This window comes from Salmo salar, chromosome 12 (genome assembly GCF_965601325.2).
Source record: "Salmo salar chromosome 12, fSalSal1, whole genome shotgun sequence".
Classification (NCBI taxonomy): Eukaryota; Metazoa; Chordata; class Actinopteri; order Salmoniformes; family Salmonidae; genus Salmo; species Salmo salar.
Genome location: NC_138302.1, coordinates 92230370 through 92253823, shown reverse-complemented (window position 1 = coordinate 92253823; position 23454 = coordinate 92230370). Strand labels below are relative to the sequence as shown.

Below are 23454 nucleotides of genomic sequence, written 5' to 3'. Positions count from 1 at the left end.
ACAGCTTCCCCTAACTCCCCTACACAGCCTCCCCTAACTCCCCCACACAGCTTCCCCTAACTCCCCCACACAGCTTCCCCTAACTCCACCACACATCCTCCCCTAACTCCCCTACACATCCTCCCCTAACTCCCCCACACAGCCTCCCCTATCTCCCCCACACAGCCTCCCCTAACTCCACCACACATCCTCCCCTAACTCCCCTACACATCCTCCCCTAACTCCCCCACACAGCCTCCCCTATCTCCCCCACACAGCCTCCCCTAACTCCCCCACACAGCTTCCCCTAACTCCCCCACACATCCTCCCCTAACTCCCCCACACATCCTCCCCTAACTCCCCCACACATCCTCCCCTAACTCCCCCACACATCCTCCCCTAACTCCACCACACATCCTCCCCTAACTCCACCACACATCCTCCCCTAACTCCCCTACACATCCTCCCCTAACTCCCCCACACAGCCTCCCCTATCTCCCCCACACAGCCTCCCCTAACTCCCCCACACAGCTTCCCCTAACTCCACCACACATCCTCCCCTAACTCCCCCACACAGCTTCCCCTAACTCCCCCACACATCCTCCCCTAACTCCCCCACACATCCTCCCCTAACTCCCCCACACATCCTCCCCTAACTCCCCCACACATCCTCCCCTAACTCCACCACACATCCTCCCCTAACTCCACCACACATCCTCCTCTAACTCCACCACACATCCTCCCCTAACTCCCCCACACAGCTTCCCCTAACTCCCCCACATATCCTCCCCTAACTCCCCCACACATCCTCCCCTAACTCCACCCCACATCCTCCCCTAACTCCCCCACACAGCCTCCCCTAACTCCCCCACACATCCTCCCCTAACTCCCCCACACAGCTTCCCCTAACTCCCCCACACATCCTCCCCTAACTCCCCCTCACATCCTCCCCTAACTCCCCCACACATCCTCCCCTAACTCCCCCACACATCCTCCCCTAACTCCCCCACACATCCTCCCCTAACTCCACCACACATCCTCCCCTAACTCCACCACACATCCTCCCCTAACTCCCCTACACATCCTCCCCTAACTCCACCACACATCCTCCCCTAACTCCACCACACATCCTCCCCTAACTCCCCTACACACATCCCCACTGGAAGCTACTGTATAATAAATACCACAGAGGCTGTGATCTATTTCTCTCTTCCTTTAGTTCACATTTCACTATTACACTTGGGTTATGGCTGTACAACTTACTGTATTTCAAGTATACAAGTAGTTAAACTGACATGACACATTTTCTTCCAAGAACAGATCATTCAACTCTCACAGTATATAAATCATATGTTATGTCGTATAATAACCATATATATAAATAGGTTCTTATCCTCTAGTCCCTGAAATGAGCACATCATTTTTTTAGGTATGATAGTCCGTTAGACTCCTTAACAGAATGTAAACAGATCTATTCCATTCCATCATACCCTTGGTCTGGTAGTACTTATTCTTGCCAGGCAAGCAAATCAAGGAAGTCATTACGGTGTAAGCGGAGTGGTATCTTATTACATGTACAGAAGTATACAGAGAGACACCCCACATGGCAAACAGTGACTCTTAATTAATGCCAACTCCAATAGTAACTTCAAACTTATTGTGTCTAGTATAAGATCATTTTTTATTTAACTTGGCAAGTCAGTTAAGAACAAATTCTTATTTTCAATGAAGGCCTAGGAACAGTGGGTTAACTGCCAGTTCAGGGACAGAACAACAGATTTGTACCTTGTCAGCTGAGGGATTTGAACTTGCAACCTTTCGGTTACTAGTCCAACGCTCTAATACCCTGCCGCTCCATAATATGTTACAACAGTCAGGAAAGTACCCTTAGCTGTACTGTAGTAGGCAGGATACATTCGTCCCACTTGGACTGATCTGACGTTGATGAAAACCAGGCTGTCCTCAGAATCCGCTGTAGCGTGAGTTTCCTTTCCGGTTACTGTCATCCCCTTACCGTGTCTAAAGACATTCAAGGTCCATGTGATGAACAGCATGAGAATGTAAGCTGCATGGCTGAGGTCCTCTAAATGTGTTTTACAGGAGAACAGCAGGAGGTCCAAAGCCCCCCAGTGTTAAAGCAGGAAGTAGTGTCTGCTGCCTGTAGAGAAAAGGGGGTCAGATCCCTCACATATAGAGTTCTGGAGTGGCAGACACCACTGGTGCCATGGAGACTGGCCTCAGCCTCAGGACTGCAGTTTACACTGGCTTATAGGGGCTCCGTTCAATCCAAGCCACAATGCAGTATTTGGATGGTAACATGTAAACATACTGTAACTTATTTTCCTGTCATGTGATTCTGATTATTACTACTGTAGTTGACATAGATTCAGCTCGTTTAAGCTGGGCAGAGATGGCAAGAGAAGAAACAGCTGTCAATGTCAGAATAAAAAGTTCAGAATGGTAACCACAAAAGGATGAAAGGGTTTTTAGACACTCTAGTAACCGCATCGTTTGATTCCGGACATTTTTGAGCTAATTCAATTGCAAAAGTTAGAATTACGGGAGAACCCTCTGTGATTATTACATTATCAAGGGTCAGGAGAAAGAAAATGTCCAAAACATGTAGAAACACACGGAGAGAGAGAGAGAGAGAGAGAGAGAGAGAGAGAGAGAGAAATCTTTTTCCACCACCTGGACAGTTTTAAGTACTCACTCCTCTTCTCCTCCAAACTACATTTGTAATCTATTAAATTGCCATTAACACCACGTTGACTTGCCAACCTCATATTGAAGTGCTTATCCCACTACTTCACCACGGTAACAATATCCCTCGATAAGTAGGACTGCTGACAACTATGTCACCGCAAAGCAATTTCAGGCCTTGGGAACTAGTCATTACGTTAGGGTGAAAATACACACACCTGCATAATTTTGAGGAAACCTGTTGCAAATGTACATAATACATTCTCTACAGGTTGTTTGACAGTGATTAAAAACAGGTCGCTCCTCCTCGACCACCAATCCAAAGCCATGGAACGATAGAAAGTATTGTGGCCACTGGGGTAACTGGATAAGGCAGAGACATTGAATGTCTGACAGTTACAGCATTCAGTTTGCCCTATAGGTACTAGTTGTTCAACAGGAAAGTGTTCAAGTTACCCATAACCCTTGGAAACAAGATGGATTATACAAAGAACTCTGTAAAGATGATCTAATAAATAATCTGTTGTGGAAATAGAATACTGTGATGTATGATGACCATGAAATGGCACAGAAACCCAAATAACAGTTTATGAAGTTTGACATCGAAATGTACAGTCTGAACTTGGCTGGTTCTTGTGCGTGAGTGCAGGTCAAAAGATGATCTTTGATGCTTTCTTCAACATTGACTGAAAACAATCATATGTATACCTTTTCCAAGAGGTTGGTGGCACCTTAAATGGGGAGGACCGGCTCATGGTAACGGCTGGAGCGGAATTAGTGGAATGGTATCAAATACATCAAACACATGGTTTCCAGGTGTTTGATGCCATTCTATTTGCTCCGTTCAAGCCATTATTATGAGCCATCCTCCCCTCAGCAGCCTCCACTGAATTACAGTTACATTTAGAGGCCATCCAATGTAAATAGTTTGACACATTTTCTGGCTTGCTGCTAATTGCTTACCACTGACAAACATGAAAAGAGGATACATTCCTAAACCTAATTACACAATTAGGAAGAAAATACCTAATTACACAACTTGCCAACCCATGATATTCATTATTAATATGACTACCATATTGGAATGGGAAAGAGTGATAAGCCTTCTGCTGCATAGGCTTTGTGGCTGGCTAGTGGAGGCACGTGTGGAATGCCAGTAATTGCTGTTGTCCCTGTCTTTGTCCAATTAACTTCCATGGTTATTTCTAAACCTTTCAAAATGGGAGAATCTCAATTGCAATCAATTCCTTGGAATCCTCGCGTCCTCACCGCCTTCTTAAAACCCATTGGATGAAAATAAAAACAGACAAAGAGCCAGAGAGGCTGCTGGTTCCTAAAGGTGACCGGGCGTAATAGCGATTCATCAAATCTTAACCCAATGACTTGACTATTGTCAAATGGTCCCCTTTCAATTCCAGCCTCTTTAACCTCTAGGAAGGTACAGGGAGCTAAGCAAGGTACTGAAGATTAGCATGTACACACTGATATTACTATTCCTTGCAAAACATGGCATCGTTCTGTTCAGTGAATGCTGTGTTGTAAGGAAGTTGTTACTCTTTTGTCCAGTAAGATAATATTTTGACATACTGTATCACATAAAAGTGTGTCTTTTAAAATCCGCTATTGTAAAACTACAGATTACAGGTGATTGCCTACACAGCATTGATCATAAAAGAGATACAGTGACAAGACTAGAGCAGGCACTAGGACCTGCAGCACTCTCCCCAGCTGAAAGGAGCCCCAGGCACTAGGACCTGCAGCACTCTCCCCAGCTGAAAGGAGCTCCAGGCACTAGGACCTGCAGCACTCTCCCCAGCCGAAAGGAGCCCCAGGCACTAGGACCTGCAGCACTCTCCCCAGCTGAAAGGAGCCCCAGGCACTAGGACCTGCACCACTCTCCCCAGCTGAAAGGAGCCCCAGGCACTAGGACCTGCAGCACTCTCCCCAGCTGAAAGGAGCTCCAGGCACTAGGACCTGCAGCACTCTCCCCAGCCGAAAGGAGCCCCAGGCACTAGGACCTGCAGCACTCTCCCCAGCTGAAAGGAGCCCCAGGCACTAGGACCTGCACCACTCTCCCCAGCTGAAAGGAGCCCCAGGCACTAGGACCTGCAGCACTCTCCCCAGCTGAAAGGAGCTCCAGGCACTAGGACCTGCAGCACTCTCCCCAGCTGAAAGGAGCCCCAGGCACTAGGACCTGCAGCACTCTCCCCAGCTGAAAGGAGCTCCAGGCACTAGGACCTGCAGCACTCTCCCCAGCTGAAAGGAGCCCCAGGCACTAGGACCTGCAGCACTCTCCCCAGCTGAAAGGAGCCCCAGGCACTAGGACCTGTAGCACTCTCCCCAGCTGAAAGGAGCCCCAGGCACTAGGACCTGCACCACTCTCCCCAGCTGAAAGGAGCTCCAGGCACTAGGACCTGCACCACTCTCCCCAGCTGAAAGGAGCTCCAGGCACTAGGACCTGCAGCACTCTCCCCAGCTGAAAGGAGCTCCAGGCACTAGGACCTGCAGCACTCTCCCCAGCTGAAAGGAGCCCCAGGCACTAGGACCTGTAGCACTCTCCCCAGCTGAAAGGAGCTCCAGGCACTAGGACCTGCAGCACTCTCCCCAGCTGAAAGGAGCCCCAGGCACTAGGACCTGCAGCACTCTCCCCAGCTGAAAGGAGCTCCAGGCACTAGGACCTGCAGCACTCTCCCCAGCTGAAAGGAGCCCCAGGCACTAGGACCTGTAGCACTCTCCCCAGCTGGAAGGAGCTCCAGGCACTAGGACCTGCACCACTCTCCCCAGCTGAAAGGAGCTCCAGGCACTAGGACCTGCAGCACTCTCCCCAGCTGAAAGGAGCTCCAGGCACTGGGACTCCGCTGACTTTTCCGAACAATCGATTTCCAAACAAGTGCAAGAGCCTGAGTGGATTGTCTTCCCTCAATGAGAAGGAGACCTGACTTATGAAGATAAACCTGTGGAATAACACACACTGGAATATAGCTTAGTATTGGTTGGGACATCCATTTGTGAAGAGGGGAGAGGAGCCGTTGAAGAGGTAGGAGACTTTACAGTCTTAAGTTCACCCACTCTGCTGCTGTTTTGTGAAGCCACATTGGGAAACATACTTACTCATCCCTTGTGTCAAAAGAAAGGGTAGGAAATTTTATGACTAAGCTTTAATTACTGTATAGAAAAACAACATTGCTGAACAGAAGAGTATACTGTTGAACTCTTTAAAATATTAATATAGTTCTTGTAATTAGTCAAATACCTTCTTCGTCAACTGTGACCTAAAGGCTCTAAATTCATTCCATATCAATTTATGACATTTATTATGGTACTTGCTTGCATGTTTAAACATTCCATCTCAGTGGTCTGGTTGAGGATACCATTTAAAAAATGCCAAGGCACTCTTGATATATTATGTTTAAATAGATGTTTTAAACCTAGCCACTTAGGCATTTCAATCCCAAACTGGCTTTGACCAGGGTGCCTGGTTGAGGGCTCAGCAGACAGGAGGTAGAGATGGAAGCCCATGGTTGAATGGGCAGCTTCCATCTGATCTGTTTCCTCAGGAAGAATATTAGCTCATAGCCTAGCCTCAGGCTCCTCAGGTTACAGCAGTACCCAGATCTATCTATCTATCTATCTATCTATCTATCTATCTATCTATCTATCTATCTATCTATCTATCTATCTATCTATCTCTCTCTCTCTCTCTCTCTCTCTCTCTCTCTCTCTCTCTCTCTCTCTCTCTCTCTCTCTCTCTCTCTCTCTCTCTCTCTCTCTCTCTCTCTCTCTCTCTCCCTCTCTCTCTCCCTCTCTCTCTCTCTCTCTCTCTCTCTCAGCAAGCCATTTTCTGTTTTGTTTCTTTTAAATTGACTCATTAAATGACACTTCTTGGATTAGCAATTAGAATAGTTTTTATGTTTGCATTTTGTCATTTAGACATTCACTTCATATGCCCTGAAAAAAGGAATACCTATTGAGATACACCAAATATGATATATTATACAAGTATTTTTTATACAAGTACTTTTTCCACATTTTGTTACATTACAGCCTTATTCTAAAATGGATTAAATACAAGTTTTTCCTCATCAATCTACACACAATACTCCATAATATCAAAGAAAAAAACAGGTTTTTAATTTTTTCAAATCAAATGTATTTGTCACATACACATGGTTAGCAGGTGTTAATGCAAGTGTAGCGAAATGCTTGTGCTTCTAGTTCCGACCATGCAGTAATATCTAAAAAGTAATATAACCTAACAATTTCACAACAACTACCTTATACACACAAGTGTAAAGGAATGAATACGAATATGTACATAAAAATATATAATGAGTGATGGCCGAACGGCATAGGCAAGATGCAGTAGATGGTATAGAGTACAGTATATACATATGAGATGAGTAATGCAGGGTATGAAAACATTATATGAAGTGACATTGTTTAAAGTGGCTAGTGATACATTACATCAAGATGGAAAGATGCAGTAGATGGTATAGCGTACAGTATATACATATGAGATGAGCAATGTAGGGTATGAGAACATTATATAAAGTGCCATTGTTTAAAGAAGCTAGTGATACATTTAATTACATCAGATGGCAAGATGCAGTATATGGTATAGCGTACAGTATATACATAAGAGATGATTAATGTAGGGTAAGTAAACATTATATAATATAAAGTGGCTAGTGATAAATTGATTACATCAATTATTCCATTATTAAAGTGGGTGGAGTTGAGTCAGTATAACAGTCTTATGGCCTTGAGATAGAAGCTGTTTTTCAGTCTCTCGGTCCCCGCTTTCATGCTCCTGTACTGACCTCGCCTTCTGGATGATAGCGGGGTGAACAGGCAGTGGCTCGGGTGGTTGTTGTCCTTGATGATCTTTTTGGCCTTCCTGTGACATCGGGTGGTGTAGGTGTCCTGGAGGGCAGGTAGTTTGCACCCAGTGATGCGTTGTGCAGACCTCACTACACTCTGGAGAGCCTTACGGTTATGGGCAGAGCAGCTGCCGTACCAGGCGGTGATACAGCCCGACAGGATGCTCTCGATTGTGCAGCTGTAAAAGTTTGTGAGTGTTTTTGGTGACAAGCCGAATTTCTTCAGCCTCCTAAGGTTGAAGAGGCGCTGCTGCGCCTTCTTCACCACGCTGTCTTTGTGGGTGGACCATTTCAGTTTGTCCGTGATGTGTACGCCGAGGAACATAAAACTCTCCACCCTCTCCACTACTGTACCCTCAATGTAGATAGGGGGCTGCTCCCTCTGCTGTTTCCTGAAATCCACGATCATCTCTTTTGTTTTGTTGACATTGAGTGTGAGGTTACTTTCCTGACACCACACTCCGAGGGCCCTCACCTCCTCCCTGTAGGCCGTCTCGTCGTTGTTGGTAATCAAGCCTACCACTGTAGTGTCGTCTGCAAACTTGATTGAGTTGGAGGCGTGCATGGCCACGCAGTCATGGGTGAACAGGGAGTACAGTAGAGGGCTGAGAACGCACCCTTGGGGGGACCCAGTGTTGAGGATCAGCGGGGTGGAGATGTTGTTTCCTACCCTCACCACCTGGGGGCGGCCCGTTAGGAAGTCCAGGACCCAGTAGCACAGGACGGGGTCGAGACCCAGGGTCTCAAGCTTCATGACGAGTTTGGAGGGTACTATGGTGTTAAATGCTGAGCTGTAATCGATGAACAGCATTCTTACATAGGTATTCCTCTTGTCCAGATGGGTTAGGGCAGTGTGCAGTGTGATGGCGATTGCGTCGTCTGTGGACCTATTGTGGCGGTAAGCAAATTGGAGTGGGTCTAGGGTGTCAGGTAGGGTGGAGGTGATATGGTCCTTGACTAGTCTCTCAAAGCACTTCATGATGACGGAAGTGAGTGCTACCGGGCGGTAGTCATTTCACATTTATAACAAATAAAAAAACAGAAATACCTTATTTACGTAAGTATACAGACCCTTTACTATGAGACGCAAAATAGAGCTCAGGTGCATCCTGTTTCCATTGATCATCCTTGAGATGTTTCTGCAACTTGGAGTCCACCTGTGGTAAATTCAATTGATTAGACATGATTTAGAAAGGCACACACCTGTCTATAGAAGGTCCCACAGTTGACAGTGCATGTCAGAGCAGAAAACCAAGCCATGAGGTTGAAGGAATTGTCCGTAATTTGGGGAAGGGAACCAAAACATTTTTGCAGCATTGAAGGTCCCCAAGAACACAGTGGCCTCATTCATTCTTAAATTGAAGAAGTTTGGAACCACCACGACTCTTCCTAGAGCTGGCCACCTGGCCAAACTAAGCAATCTGGGGAGAAGGGCCTTGGTCAGGGAGGTGACCATGAACCCAATGGTCACTCTGACAGCGCTCCAGAGCTCCTCTGTGGAGATGGGAGAACCTTCCAGAAAGACAACAATCTCTGCCTAACTCCACAAATCAGGTCTTTATGGTAGAGTGGCCACACGGAAGCCACTCCTCAGTAAAAGGCACATGACAGCCCACTCGGAGTTTGCCAAAAGGCACCTAAAGGACTCTGACCATGAGAAACAAGATCTGATCTGGTCTGATGAAACCAAGATTGAACTCTTTGGCCTGAATGCCAAGCTTCACGTCTGGAGGAAACCTGGCACCATCCTTATGGTGAAGCATGGTGGTGGCAGCATCATGCTGTGGGGATGTTTTTCAGCGGCAGGGACTGGGAGACTAGTCAATATCGAGGGCAAGATTAATGGAGCAAAGTACAGAGAGATCCTTGATGAAACCTGCTCCATAGCGCTCAGGATCTGCAGAGAAGAATGGGAGAAACTCCTCAAATACAGGTGTGCCGAGCTTGCAGCATCATACCCAAGAAGACTCAAGGCTGTAATCGCTGCCAAAGGTGCTTCAACAAAGTACTGAGTAAAGAGTCCGAATACTTATGTAAATGTGGTATTTCAAAAAAAAATGTTTTATACATTTGCAAAAATGTCTAAAAACCTGCTTTTGCTTTCTTATTATGGGGTATTGTGTGTAGATTGATGTGGGGGAAAAAATGTAATCCAAGGCTGTAACATAACAAAATGTGGAAAAAGTCAAGGGGTCTGAATACTTTCCAAATGCACTGTATATGCACACAATAGTCGAGTAACCGCTCTAACAATGCAAATACATGTCCTCAAAGATGGAAGGCAAGCAGGAGGAGAGATCAGGTGTGACCATTTAATGAGAGGGCAGTTACGTGTGTGAACAATCTAAGTTGGCATCTATTGCCCTGGAGACAGCTCTGCAGAATGGTCACTAGCTGGCACAGCCGCAGTCATAAAATCAGATTTTAAACCTAACCTTAACCACGCTGCTAACCCTAATGCCTAACCCTAACCACGCTGCTAACCCTAATGCCTAACCCTAACCACGCTGCTAACCCTAATGCCTAACCCTAACCACGCTGCTAACCCTAATGCCTAACCCTAACCATGCTGCTAACCCTAATGCCTAACCTTAACCACGCTGCTAACCCTAATGCCTAACCCTAACCACGCTGCTAACCCTAATGCCTAACCCTAACCACGCTGCTAACCCTAATGCCTAACCCTAACCACGCTGCTAACCCTAATGCCTAACCCTAACCATGCTGCTAACCCTAATGCCTAACCTTAACCACGCTGCTAACCCTAATGCCTAACCCTAACCACGCTGCTAACCCTAATGCCTAACCCTAACCACGCTGCTAACCCTAATGCCTAACCCTAACCACGCTGCTAACCCTAATGCCTAACCCTAACCACGCTGCTAACCCTAATGCCTAACCCTAACCACGTTGCTAACCCTAATGCCTAACCCTAACCACGCTGCTAACCCTAATGCCTAACCCTAACCACGCTGCTAACCCTAATGCCTAACCCTAACCACGCTGCTAACCCTAATGCCTAACCCAGCCACGCTGCTAACCCTAATGCCTAACCCTAACCACGCTGCTAACCCTAATGCCTAACCCAGCCACGCTGCTAACCCTAATGCCTAACCCTAACCACGCTGCTAACCCTAATGCCTAACCCTAACCACGCTGCTAACCCTAATGCCTAACCCTAACCTTAATTAAAGAGCAAAAATTACATTTTTGTTTCCATAACTTTGACAATATAGCCAATTTTGACTTTGCAGCTGGCCCATCTAGCAGAAACCGCTCAGTTCTGCCTCCATGACAATAAACATCAACCTGCTTGAACAACAGTCATAACTCCGATATTAAGTAAAAAAAAAAAAGAAATGCCACGTGAATCCACATACAATCAGCGCATTCGTAACAACCTAACCATTACGAAACTTCTATTTGATCAAATAAGCCTCACGTAGCAAATTAGCAATTCCCTTTTTTGACTCTCATTGACCTCTCTGGTCTTATTTTCTTGGACAGATTTTGGGCGGAGTAAACACTCTTGCTTCGCCTCTTCCTCTCCGGATACACTGAGGTATGTCCCCAAGGCCCATGTTCGCTCCCCTTCAAAGAGCTGTCACGCAAATGTTACTCACATAGAGGTCACAGAAAGTTAGTCGTTTATGACTGAGAGGGAGCCAAACTACAAATGGAATTTACCCTTCGCTAAGCCACGCCCCAGAATTGTGGCCAACCAATCGCAGCACTCCGATGGATAGCAACTATTGTCAAGTCCGACACGTCAGACAAGCTCATGTTTCAGAGTTTCTATCCAAAAATAAATTGTTCAAATAGCAAAATAATTTAACAGAACACCAGGGGTGATACATGAAATACTGAACAGCCAACGACTTGTTAGTTTCCTGATAAAATATACACTTATGTCTCCCTGATAAAATAAAGGTTAGATAAAAATAAAAATATCCAAAAGTGGTTATTAGCTTTGACTGCATGACAGTGCATTCAGAGCCATCCAGTGGATAGACCCACTACATACTTAATTAGAGCAGGTTCCCACAATTCAATTGTAATGACAGTTCACCACAACATACCTCAGAGTCTCCTGATTAGCAAGAGGCAGTCTGTGTTTAATTTCATTGTGAATTAAAAACACAGTTTGAGATAATTGTGAGGGGCTTTCAACCTGTGAGGCTGGAGAAAGCAAGAGAGCAGCTGCACTAAAATGTTGATCTCCACAGTACTCAAACTTCCTGGGAAACACTTGGGGCTTCGGCTAATGGCTTTAGGATACCAAGCAGTATAAATGTTTTGCTAATGTTTTTGACCTCTTTCCACCTGGTGTTTACTGCATTCCAAATAAACATAGATACATTTCTGGATATTTGTAATGGGTGGGCCTCAACTATACAGCACGCAACACACTTCATTTTACCAGAGCTAGAAGAACTGTATGCAGTGCATCACACCAGAGATGCTTTACTTCGTATCATACTCATCATTATCTCTGCTAACACAGAACATGTGCTAATAATGGAAAAAGACTCCCTAAAATTCTGCTCCTAGGGTCTGCACAAATCTTACTCCCAAATCTTACCTGCACAAACAAGTTCTTACGTGGCTTAAGCACAACAGTTTTCCAGCCCAATCGACATTCAGCCACTCCTTTTTGAGTCTCTGATCCTGAGGTATTGTGTGTGGTTTGGTCTTAGGGAAGTTGTTTTACAGTGCTTAACTCCACCTGACGTCTCTCAGAGTTGGCAGTTTGAAGGGCTTGAAAACAGGTCCTTAGGGACAGATAATCCTTCCCTGCCTGCTGGAGGGGTTTCATGGTTCGGACCAAAGCCCCCAAGCTTTCCTCTGGTTGATCCCCAGGATTACTAGTAGAAGGACAGACAGGAGAGTGCACAGGGGAGAAATATGTGGCCTTAGAGCAGCCCAACAAAAATTAAATATGCATTCCTGGGACTGAGCATTGATTTTTCTAACCAATAATAAATATAAATTAACGACTGGATTTAAGACATCCTAATGATTTCCTTGAGTTGTAACTCTTAAGGAAACACCTTTACCTAACGCATACAAACAGGTACAGTGGTGTCTAAATGCTCTGTGATCCTTATTCCTAGAAAACACAATGGAACCAGGAAGTGAAAATCCTAGAAAATAGAATGAAACCAGGAAGTAAAAATCCTAGATGACAAAATGTGTTATAGTGAAAACTGTATTGTGTTATATTATACCTGGAAAATTCTTCTCACAATATTTACATCCAGATACATATCTGCAATGAGGTGACGTGTGTTCTATTTCAGTTTGGTGATATTGTAAGTCTATCCTGTTATGATTTGCCTGAGATGTATTTGGAGGTGTTATCTACAAATTGAAACATAAGCAATTTATTTTGCTGAAGATGGCCTTAATGCTAGCCTGATATCTGTACTCCTCTTCTGTCATTCATTATCTGCTATGCAGAGCTAAAGAGCTATGCATCTATACAGAGCTGCACATTGACACAGAGCTACATATCTATACAGCACTACACATCTATACAGAGCTACATTTAACATTTTTGTCATTTAGCAGACGCTCTTATCCAGAGCGACTTACAGTAGTGAATACATACATTTCATTTCATGCATTTATTATTTTTTTAAATTATTTTGGGGGGGAATCGAACCCACAACCCTGGCGTTGCACACACCATGCTGGCGTTGCAACTGAGCCACAGGGAAGCAGAGCTACATATCTACACAGAGCTACATATCGATACAGAGCTACACATCGATACGGAGCTACATATCTACACAGAGCTATACAGAGCTACATATCGATACAGAGCTACACATCAATACGGAGCTACGTATCTACACAGAGCTATACAGAGCTACATATCGATACAGAGCTACACATCAATACGGAGCTACGTATCTACACAGAGCTATACAGAGCTACATATCTATACAGAGCTACACAAAGCTACATATCTATACAGAGCTACACAGAGCTACATATCTATACAGAGCTACACTGAGCTACATATGTATACAGAGCTACACAGAGCTACATATCTACACAGAGCTACACATCTATACAGAGCTACACATCTATACAGAACTACATATGTATACAGAGCTATACAGAGCTATGGTCCAGGGAGGGTTTTTCTCACACCCAGCTGTTTGACCTCACGGCCCTGGTTCATCTGCCAAACAATCTGTCCCACAGGTGGCTGGTGGGCCTGGACTCCCAGACACTACATCTCCCCACTCATATGTTTCAGAACATTAGGCGTTTTCAATCAAAAGTGAAAATAAGATCGTATTTATATAGCATAATCCACCCCTTATGGAAAGGTGATTCAATTGGATGTTTAATAACTTCCGTAGAATAGTCATTGCTGCCTAACAAGAATGAACTGATTAAACCATATTATGAAAAACACATTTAATTTCACCCCTCAAAGACCACCTTCGAAGAAAAATATCTATAGCACTGGAATGCCTGGACACACTATAGCCTACTTTACACAGATGTTCTACCAGAGTAAATCACTGGAATAACTTGTGTAATGACCCTGTATCAAGCCACTACATGCAGTTATAGGAGCACTGACATTTGCAATTATGGAAATAAAAAAGAGAAAGACACTCTAAGTCAAGAACAAGACAGGAAAGAGGTTTGTAGCAGGACCCAATATGTGTTGCATTTGGGTTGATGAGAGCCATAAACACATACTGTCTGCATTAGTTTGCTTTCACATATTATGTGCCAGAGCAGTTTAGCCCATTCCAACTTAACAGATAGTTCAAACAAGGCAGGATACCCTAGAAATAACCTGTTAGTTCACAAAAATAAATCATGTTTTCAGATATTTTCATACCTCAAAAGTCAAGCCATGTCCTGCTTACTGCTATAGGCCTCAATCCCACATTAACAGGTAAGATAGAGCTACAAATGAATATACTTACACATAAACACATATAGTCATACATATACAGGTAACAACCAAAATAAAGGAAACACGAGTAAATGAGCGATACAAAGTATATCGAAAGCAGGTACTTCCACACAGGTGTGGTTACCGAGTTAAGTAATTAACATCGCATCATACTTAGCGTCATGTATAAAAACGCTCAGTGGACCGTTATTTTGGGTACCATGTCTAGAAGTAGAGATCTCAGTGACTTTGAAAGAGGGGTCTCAAATGAGCATAAGGGGTTTAAAGGGTGTGTGTGTGTGTGTGTGTGTGTGTGTGTGTGTGTGTGTGTGTGTGTGTGTGTGTGTGTGTGTGTGTGTGTGTGTGTGTGCTCAGTCACCAGATCTCAATCCAATTAACACTTATGGGAGATTCTGGAGCTGCGCCTGAGACAGCGTTTTCCACCACTGTCAACAAAACAAAAAAATTATGGAATTTATCATGGAACAATGGTGTCGCATCCCTCCAATAGAGTTCCAGACAATTGTAGAATCTATGCCAAGGCGTATTGAAGCTGTTTTGGTTACTCGTGGTAGCACGCCCTATTAAAATACATTTTATCTTGGGTTTTCCTTTATTTTGGCAGTTACCAGTAGGTCTACTATGCAATTTGTGTAGACCACGTTTTTGAAATCCTCATGGAAGAAATAACATTGGATTGTAACAGTACAATAACATTGGACAAGTTAATAGGCAAAATGGAGGTCAGCCAGGGGATAAACACAGTCCAACTTTCCACTTCAAATGGAAGTGGACCGATGATATAACTCATTGGATAATATCACTCTAAACGGTTATGCCTCTTGAGGTTGTGCAGAGTGATTTGGGGCTTAGACTATGTACCTAACCTCTACACTCTCTCCTGGACTGGCTATGACCTGTAAAATTGAAAATCTAGTGTTTTTATAGGCGATAAGACACACTTGATGGAATAGCTCATTTAATAACGATCAACAAAGGGTAGATGGGAAAGCATTGATTTGTTGAACCCTCACTGCTGCACATTAATTCACAGCTGATTCTACCACAATTACATGCTTCTCTACTTACACTCTAAATGTATATTTAATGTCTCAGGTAGTCAGTATTTTGTTGCTCTGTCCCAAGGCAAACATTTCTTATGACAAATTTGTGCATTTTTGGTTGAACATGCCAAGATTATTGTCCATGTCCGAATATCCGTGGATCTTTAGTAGGACGTTTGAGTATGCAAAAATAGAGTGTTTTATTGTATGTGCAATTTCATAATATTACAAATTTGCTGCATGCTATTGAGGAAGAGCATTGTCTTTTCAGGTCCGTGTATGTTTGACAGCTGACAATCAGATAAGGGGAAGCATCTTGCCATATGAATGAATGGCGGGAACAAGGCAATCGCACATTAGATCATGCATTCTCAGTATCAGTGAGCCTGGTATGTTATGTGTTGCTTAGTACATACATTTTTAGTAAACAGTAAGTTCTAAATAGTATGTAGTACGATTAGTACACAGTATGCAGTTTTTGTAAGTAGTAGGCACGACAGATTTCTGACACGGCCAATATCATGGCAGTTGGAGGGAAAGAAGTTTCTTATAGTCTGTCAGCAGCTTTTCCCATACTAGTCAGACTCATGGATACGCTTTACACTTTAGTAAAAACAGAAACTGCCGGTAACGCCTTTACGTGGAACCATGAGCCCAGGCTTGAGAACAACAGCATCAGTGCATGTAAAATAGCACAGACCAGTCAAAATGTTTTATATCACAAGCTTTACATTTATTTGACTTGCAGAGGGGCAATCATCTCTGATGTTCCGCGCAACTAGATTTATGTATGCCATCTAAACGTTGGATCTAATTTCAATATTTAGAGGAACCGCAGACAGTTGTATACAGTGGGACATAATGTAAATCTGAACATCTGCTCAGATGATCTGAAAGAAACAACAGGGCCACGATTGCTCGGTCCATTGCACCTCACTAAAGTCATCTTTTCCCGAGAACCGGAAACGTGTGAAGGCCACTTGGAGGCAGCATGTAGGTACTGAAGGTCACACTGGATTTTTAGCCACTCATGACTTACCTTTAAACTAGAGCAATAACATTTAACACATTCTGCAACTCTGGGAGCGAGAGGGAGACCATAACAAACAATGCTTTCCTCCCGACACGGCTCGCAGTAATAAAGCAACATGCAATCTGGGACAGACTCTTTGAAGCTGCCGACTGACTGCCAATTCAAGCCACAGAGACACACAGAGGAAACAAAGGTGTAAACAGATGGAACCTCCATTATTTCAAAGCAAAACATTGTGACCTAGCTGGACTTGAATGGGCCTAAAGTGGCCTCATGGCTGCCATTGGTCCAAGATATACACTTTAAAATACACTACAGTATTGGCTGTGAGATACAGGATGCTCTCTGCCTTTTTTACTTTATTGACATCATTCAGTGGAATGATATGAGAGACATTTTATTTATGCGAAGACTATTTCCATTAGGTTAAACTGGAGCACAGCTACCAACTAAATACATGTTGACAAAATATTTGTTATCATTTGTTTTAGTTGAGCAGAGCAACGTGCTAGAGAGTTGCTACACTTCTTCATACTGATGCCTTTCCTACCTAGGCATAGGGACAGGAGAGGAAGACATGATTATGCCAGGGGGGTGGGGGATGGAAAAATCTGTACTAATCTTTAAATCTTAACCATCTAGTTATTGATGTAAACATATAACTTCCAGCAGAAAAACAAAGCCTTGCATGTGTTTTGCTCAGTATTATTATGGTTGTAGTTATTGGTTGTCCTCTTGTTGACAGATGTGTTCCAGGGAGGGTAATGTGTATAAAGTGACAGTGTGTACGGTGACAGGGGTCAGCTGTGTTCCGTCCTGGCACAGAGACCAAACACAGCCATCAGTGACTAATGAAACTGTCCTAGTCAAACTCCAGCTCCGTACAAGTTTCTGGTACACTCCTGCTTTCATTTTTCTTTATTGCTGAATTATGTTTTCAACACTAAAACATTTAAGGACAAATGGCAGACAGAAAGATACAGGTGTTTATTCTGATGCCTGTTTTCATAGGTCTACCAAATTATAGATTTCATCAAACTTTTAGTTTATTTCAGACATCACAACTGTCTTGCAGTAGACAGCAAAATGCAGGCCTGTTTTACTGTCTGAGACATTTCTAAACTTGCTCTTTGCAGAGACATTTCTAAACACACACTCTGCACATCATCTTCAGGTCTTCACAATCCCATTTGTTGATTTAGGTTTCTTGGTATTATGAATGGAATAGTAAATAATGGCTCAATCTGTGAGATCAGCAGATGCATTGGACTATAGCCCACTTCCACAACACAACAGCCAGAGCCAGTGTGCTGGAACACAGAGCTGTCCTGCAGCTGATTACTACAGGTCCTCGATGGCCTGCAGCAGGCCCAGACGCCATTCTCCTTCCTCCACTCTCACACATCTGCACTGAATCAAAACATCCTGCCAATTTCACTCTCTGGAATTGTCATATTTAAGATGATTTCCCACAGAGTTATCATGCCTTTCACCCCAACTAGATAAAACAAGACGGTTGTCAAGAAAATGGTGAACGGTATGCTTCAATTGCATGCTATTATCGTCCTTAGAATGTTCAGACTCAATAAATCACCAGAGGGCAAAGGAAAGTCAATTCAATTTCCCAACTCCTGGACAAGCTGGAGCGGGTTTAAATACAGTTTTCCAAATCAGGGCTTCAGTTGAGATTAGCTGTTTTGCTTCAGTCCTTGTTAAAAGGTGAAGCCGTTTATGATAACATACCATTCTTGGTTGAAATTCATCCTTATCATTGCTCTTGTAAATGCATTTTGTCTAGAATAAACGCCAAGCAAACATCATTGTATTTAAATTGTACGTCGTACTTACGTTTCTGTCTTATTACTTGTGTGAGTTACGGTAGGATAAATAAAGATGTAAACAAAATATATTACCTTACCTGTTTTAAAAGCATCACAGTAGGAGCAGCAGCACACCCACAACAATAGGAATTCTCTTCCACAGGTCAAATCAAATTGTATTCATCACATGCTTTGTAAACAACAGGTGTAGACTAACAGTGAAATGCTTACTTAAGGGCCCTTCCCAACAATGCAGAGAAAAATAAAATAGAGAAATTATAGAAAAGTAAAACACGTAATAATAAAAGTAATAATAAATACACAATGAGTAACGATAACTTGGCTATATATACAGGGTACCAGAACCAAGTCGATGTGCAGGGGTACGAGGAAATTGAGGTAGATATGTACATATGACTAGGAATAAAGTGACAGATAATAAACAGTAGCAGCAACATATGTGATGAGACAAAAAAGTTGGGTCAATGCAGATAGTTAAATAGTTAACCAAATAACTACCTGTGCTAACTATTTAGCAGTCTTATGGCTTGGGGTTAGAAGCTGTTCAGGGTCCTGTTGGTTCCAGACTTGGTGCATCAGTACCGCTTGCCGTGCGGTAGCAGAGAGAACAGTCTATGACTAGGGTGGCTGGAGTCTTTGAAAATGTTTAGGGCCTCTGACATCTCCTGGTATAGAGGTCCTGGATAACAGGGAGCTCGGACCAAGTGTTGCACTCTTGTACTGCACTACCATCTGTAGCACCTTGCGGCCGGATGCTAAGCAGTTACCATATCAAGTAGGGATGCAGCCAGTCAAGATGCTCTCAATGGTGCAGCTGTAGAACTTTGAGGATCTGAGGGCCCATGCCAAATCTTTTCAGAAGAAAGAGGCATTGCTGTGCTCTCTTCACAACTGTGTTGGTGTGTGTGGACCATGATAGATCCTTAGTGATGTGGACACTGAGGAACTTGTAGCTCTCAACCTGCTCGACCACAGCCCCGTCAATGTAAATTGAGGGTGCTCGCCCCTACGTTTCCTGCAGTCCACAATCAGCTCCATTGTCTTGCTTACATTGAGGGAGAGGTTGTCGTCCTGGCACTGACAGGTCTCTGATAGTTGGTGATCAGGCCTACTACAGTCATGTCGTCAGCAAACTGAATGATGGTGTTGGAGTCCTGCATGGCCACGCATTTGTGGGTATACAGAGAGTACAGGGGGGACTAAGCACGGTCCCCTGATGCGCCCCCGTGTTGAGGGTCAATTTTTATTTTATACCTTAATTTAACTTGGCAAGTCAGTTAACTTCTTGCAGATCATTTGGACCCTAACGTCCCATCTGGCCAGCATCCGGTGAAATTGCAGAGTGCGAAATTGAAATTAAATTACTATAAATATTTCACTTTCATGAAATCACAAGTGAAATACATAAAAATAAAGCATAACTTGTTGTTTATCCAGCCGCTGTGTCAGATTTCAAAAAGGCTTTTCGGCGAAAGCAAACCATGCGATTATCTGAGGACAGCGCCCAGCACTGTAATGATCGTCGTAAGGAGAAGACCAAGGTGGGGACCGTCGCTGGAGGCTTCGGACTGGGGACCATCGCTGGAGGCTCCAGGACTGGGGACCGTCGCTGGAGGCTTCTTGCCATGGATCATCACTGGAGGCTTTGTGCCATGGATTATCACTGGAGGCTCCAGGTCATGGATTATCACTACAGGCTCCGGGCCATGGATCATCACTGGAGGCTTCGTGCCATGGATCATCCCTACAGGCTCTGGGCCATGTATCATCACTGGAGGCTTCATGCCATGGATCATCCCTACAGGCTCCGGGCCATGGATGATCACTAGAGGCTCTGGACCATGGATTATCACTGGAGGCTTCGTGCCATGGATGATCACTACAGGCTCCGGGCCATGGATCATCACTGGAGGCTTCGTGCCATGGATCATCACTGGAGGCTTCAGACCATGGATCATCACTGGAGGCTTCTTACATGGAGCTGGAACCGGTCTCACCGGACTGGGGAGACACACTGGAGACCGGGTGCGCAGAGCAGGTACAGGGTATACTGGGCCGTGGAGGCGCACTGTAGGTCTGGAGCTTAGGGTTGGCACAACCCGTCCTGGCTGGATGCTTACTTTAGCCCGGCAAGTGCGGGGCGCTGGCACAGGATGAACTGGGCTGTGAAGGCGCGCTGGCGACACAGTGCGTAGAACTGGCGCAGGATATACTGGGCCGTGGAGGCGCACTGGAGATCTGGAGTATATGGCTAGCACAACCCGTCCTGGCTGGATGCTCAGTTTAGCCCGGCAAGTGTGGGGAGCTGGCACAGGACGAACTGGGCTGTGAAGGCATACTGGCGACACAGTGCGTAAAGCTGGCGCAGGATATCCTGGACCGAGGAGGCGCACTGGAGACCAGGAGCGCTGAGCCGGCACAATCCATCCTGGCTGAATGCTCACTCTAGCACGGCAAATGCGGGGCGCAGGCACAGATCGCACCGGGCTATGAATGCGCACTGGCGATATAGTGCGCATCACAGCATAACTCGGTGCCTGACTGGTCACATGCTCCCTACGGTAAGCACAGGGAGTTGGCTCAGGTCTGAACCCTGACTTAGCCAATCTCCCCGTGTGGCCCCCCAAAACAAAATTGGGGGCTGCCTCTCGTGCTTGCCTCGTTGCCATGCTAGTTCCTCATCTCGTCGCCGCTCTGCTCTCGCTGCCTCCACCTGTTCCCATGGGAGACGATCCCATCCAGCCTGGATCTCCTCCCACGTCCAGGATCCCTTGCCGTCCAGGATGTCTTCCCAGGTCCATGTCTCCTGACCACGCTGCTTGGTCCTTTTGTGGTGGGATCTTCTGTAATGATCGTTTTAAGGAGAAGACCAAGGTGCAGCGTGGTAAGTGCTCATGATAAAATTGTATTTATACTCAGAACACTAAACAAAAATAACAAACAAAGGAAAACGAACGTCACGTTCTGCAGGCTTTCACTGAGCTGTACAAAAACAAGATCCCACAACAGAAGGTGGGGAAAAGGGCTGCCTAAGTATGATTCCCAATCAGAGACAACAATAGACAGCTGCCTCTGATTGGAAACCATACTCGGCCAAAACAAAGAAATACAAAAACTAGATTGCCCACCCCACATCACACCCTGACCTAACCAAACTAGAGGAAATAAAACGTCTCTCTAAGGTCAGGGCGTGACAAGCACACAAATGCATATAAAATCATTTTCAACCAGGGAGTTGCGACACGAAAGTCAGAAATAGCGATATAATATATGCCTTACCTTTGAAGATCTTCTTCTGTTGGCACTCCAAAAGGTCCCAATTACATTACAAATGGCCCTTTTGTTCGATAAAGTCCTTCTTTATATCCATAAAAACTCAGTTTAGCTGGCGCGCTTCAGTCAATAATCCACTCGGTTTCCCTTCTTCAAAATGCATACAAAATGAATCCCAAACGTTACCAATACACTTATCCAAACAAGTCAATCAACGTTTATAATCAAACGTTAGGTACCCTAATACGCAAATAAATGATACAATTTAAGATGGAGAATCGTTATTGTCTTTACCGGAGATAAACAAAAAGAACGCGCTCTCTCGGCCATGCGCTTGTAAACACTACAGCCAAAATGGGAGCCACTTAGAAAAACAACTTCTCCCTCATTTTTCCAAAAACCAGCCTGAAACTCTTTCTAAAGACTGTTGACATCTAGTGGAAGCCCTAGGAACTGCAATCGGGGACGATTTCGCCCTATTATAAAAGTGCCAGCCATTGAAATCAGTGGTATGCTGAACTTTAGATTTTTTTGGATGGTTTGTCCTCGGGGTTTTGCCTGCCATTTCAGTTCCGTTATACTCACAGACATTACTTTAACAGTTTTAGAAACGTTAGGGTGTTTTCTATCCAAATCTACCAATTATATGCATATCCTGGCTTCTGGGCCTGAGTAGCAGGCAGTTTACTTTGGGCATGCTTTTCATCCGGACGTCAAAATACCGCCCCCTATCCCAAAGAAGTTTTAAGAACAAATTCTTATTTTCAATGACGGCCTAGGAACAGCGGGTTAACTGCCTTGTTCAGGGGTAGAACAACAGATTATTACCTTGTCAGCTCAAGGATTTGATCTTGCAACCTTTTGGTTACTAGTCCAACACTTTGACCACTAGGCTACCTGCCACCCCAATGTGGCAGATGTGTTGTTGCCTACCCTCACCACCTGGGGGCAGCCTGTCAGGAAGTCCAGGATGTTGATGTCACATGATAAACTATTGTCTGAATGGTTGATGGATTGTTGAGCCACAGACAACAAAAGAATAATGATCAAGGAGCATGTTCTTCTTGTTGGTGAAATCTGGGGAAATTCTCAATAGGGCAAAAGTCTGTCCTGTCTTAGTCTCCTCCGTGACGCGGAAACCGATAACTGGTCACCAACTGGAGTGTCAATTCGTTAAATAGGTGAACGGAGGAGTTTGCTCCTATCCCCGATTGCTCAGGTGTATCCGATCTTGGAAGAGTTTTAAAATCTCCCACACTCCCTTTGAAACGACTGTTGTTTTCTTGGATGAGAAAAGCATGCAAACATTTAAAAACCATATGCTACTTTTCTCTGGAAAATGTCTTGCACAACTAGCTACATTTATTTTTACCATTAAGCACATGTATTTTGGGATTCCACCTCTGTAAACGTCATTTGCGGTTGTCATATGACGCACTAGAGAAGGAGAGTTTCATTTCATACAAGAGCATTTGTTCCCACGTTTCCTCTCCTCAATTACCTTTGACCTTTTCGAAAGGAGGCAAGGATAGGACAGAGGGGAGGATGCGAGGAATCAAGAAAATCCAATTGAGATTCTCCCTAGGACTTTCATTTTGTTCTCCTGCCTGATGCAGTCAGTTCTCCTGCGTTCTTGTCCAGGGTTTGGCTTCACAATGGAGAAAACGGAATCCCGTTTAGTCATACAGATGTACGATCTTAATTTGAGCACTCTTTTTTTGCTGAGAATTTTCCTAACTTGAAATTCGAACTTGTA

General features: G+C 44.5%; 1 protein-coding gene across 1 annotated transcript in view; it reads left to right on the top strand.

Moving 5' to 3' along the window:
- Positions 1-5499: 5499 nt before the first annotated feature.
- LOC106566077 (nerve growth factor) overlaps positions 5500-23454 on the top strand; it is a 33515-nt gene continuing 15560 nt past the window's right edge. Inside the window, exon 1 of the mRNA XM_014133898.3 lies at positions 5500-5719. The gene's annotated coding sequence lies outside the window, so the exon portion shown is untranslated. The remainder of the gene's footprint in view (positions 5720-23454) is intronic.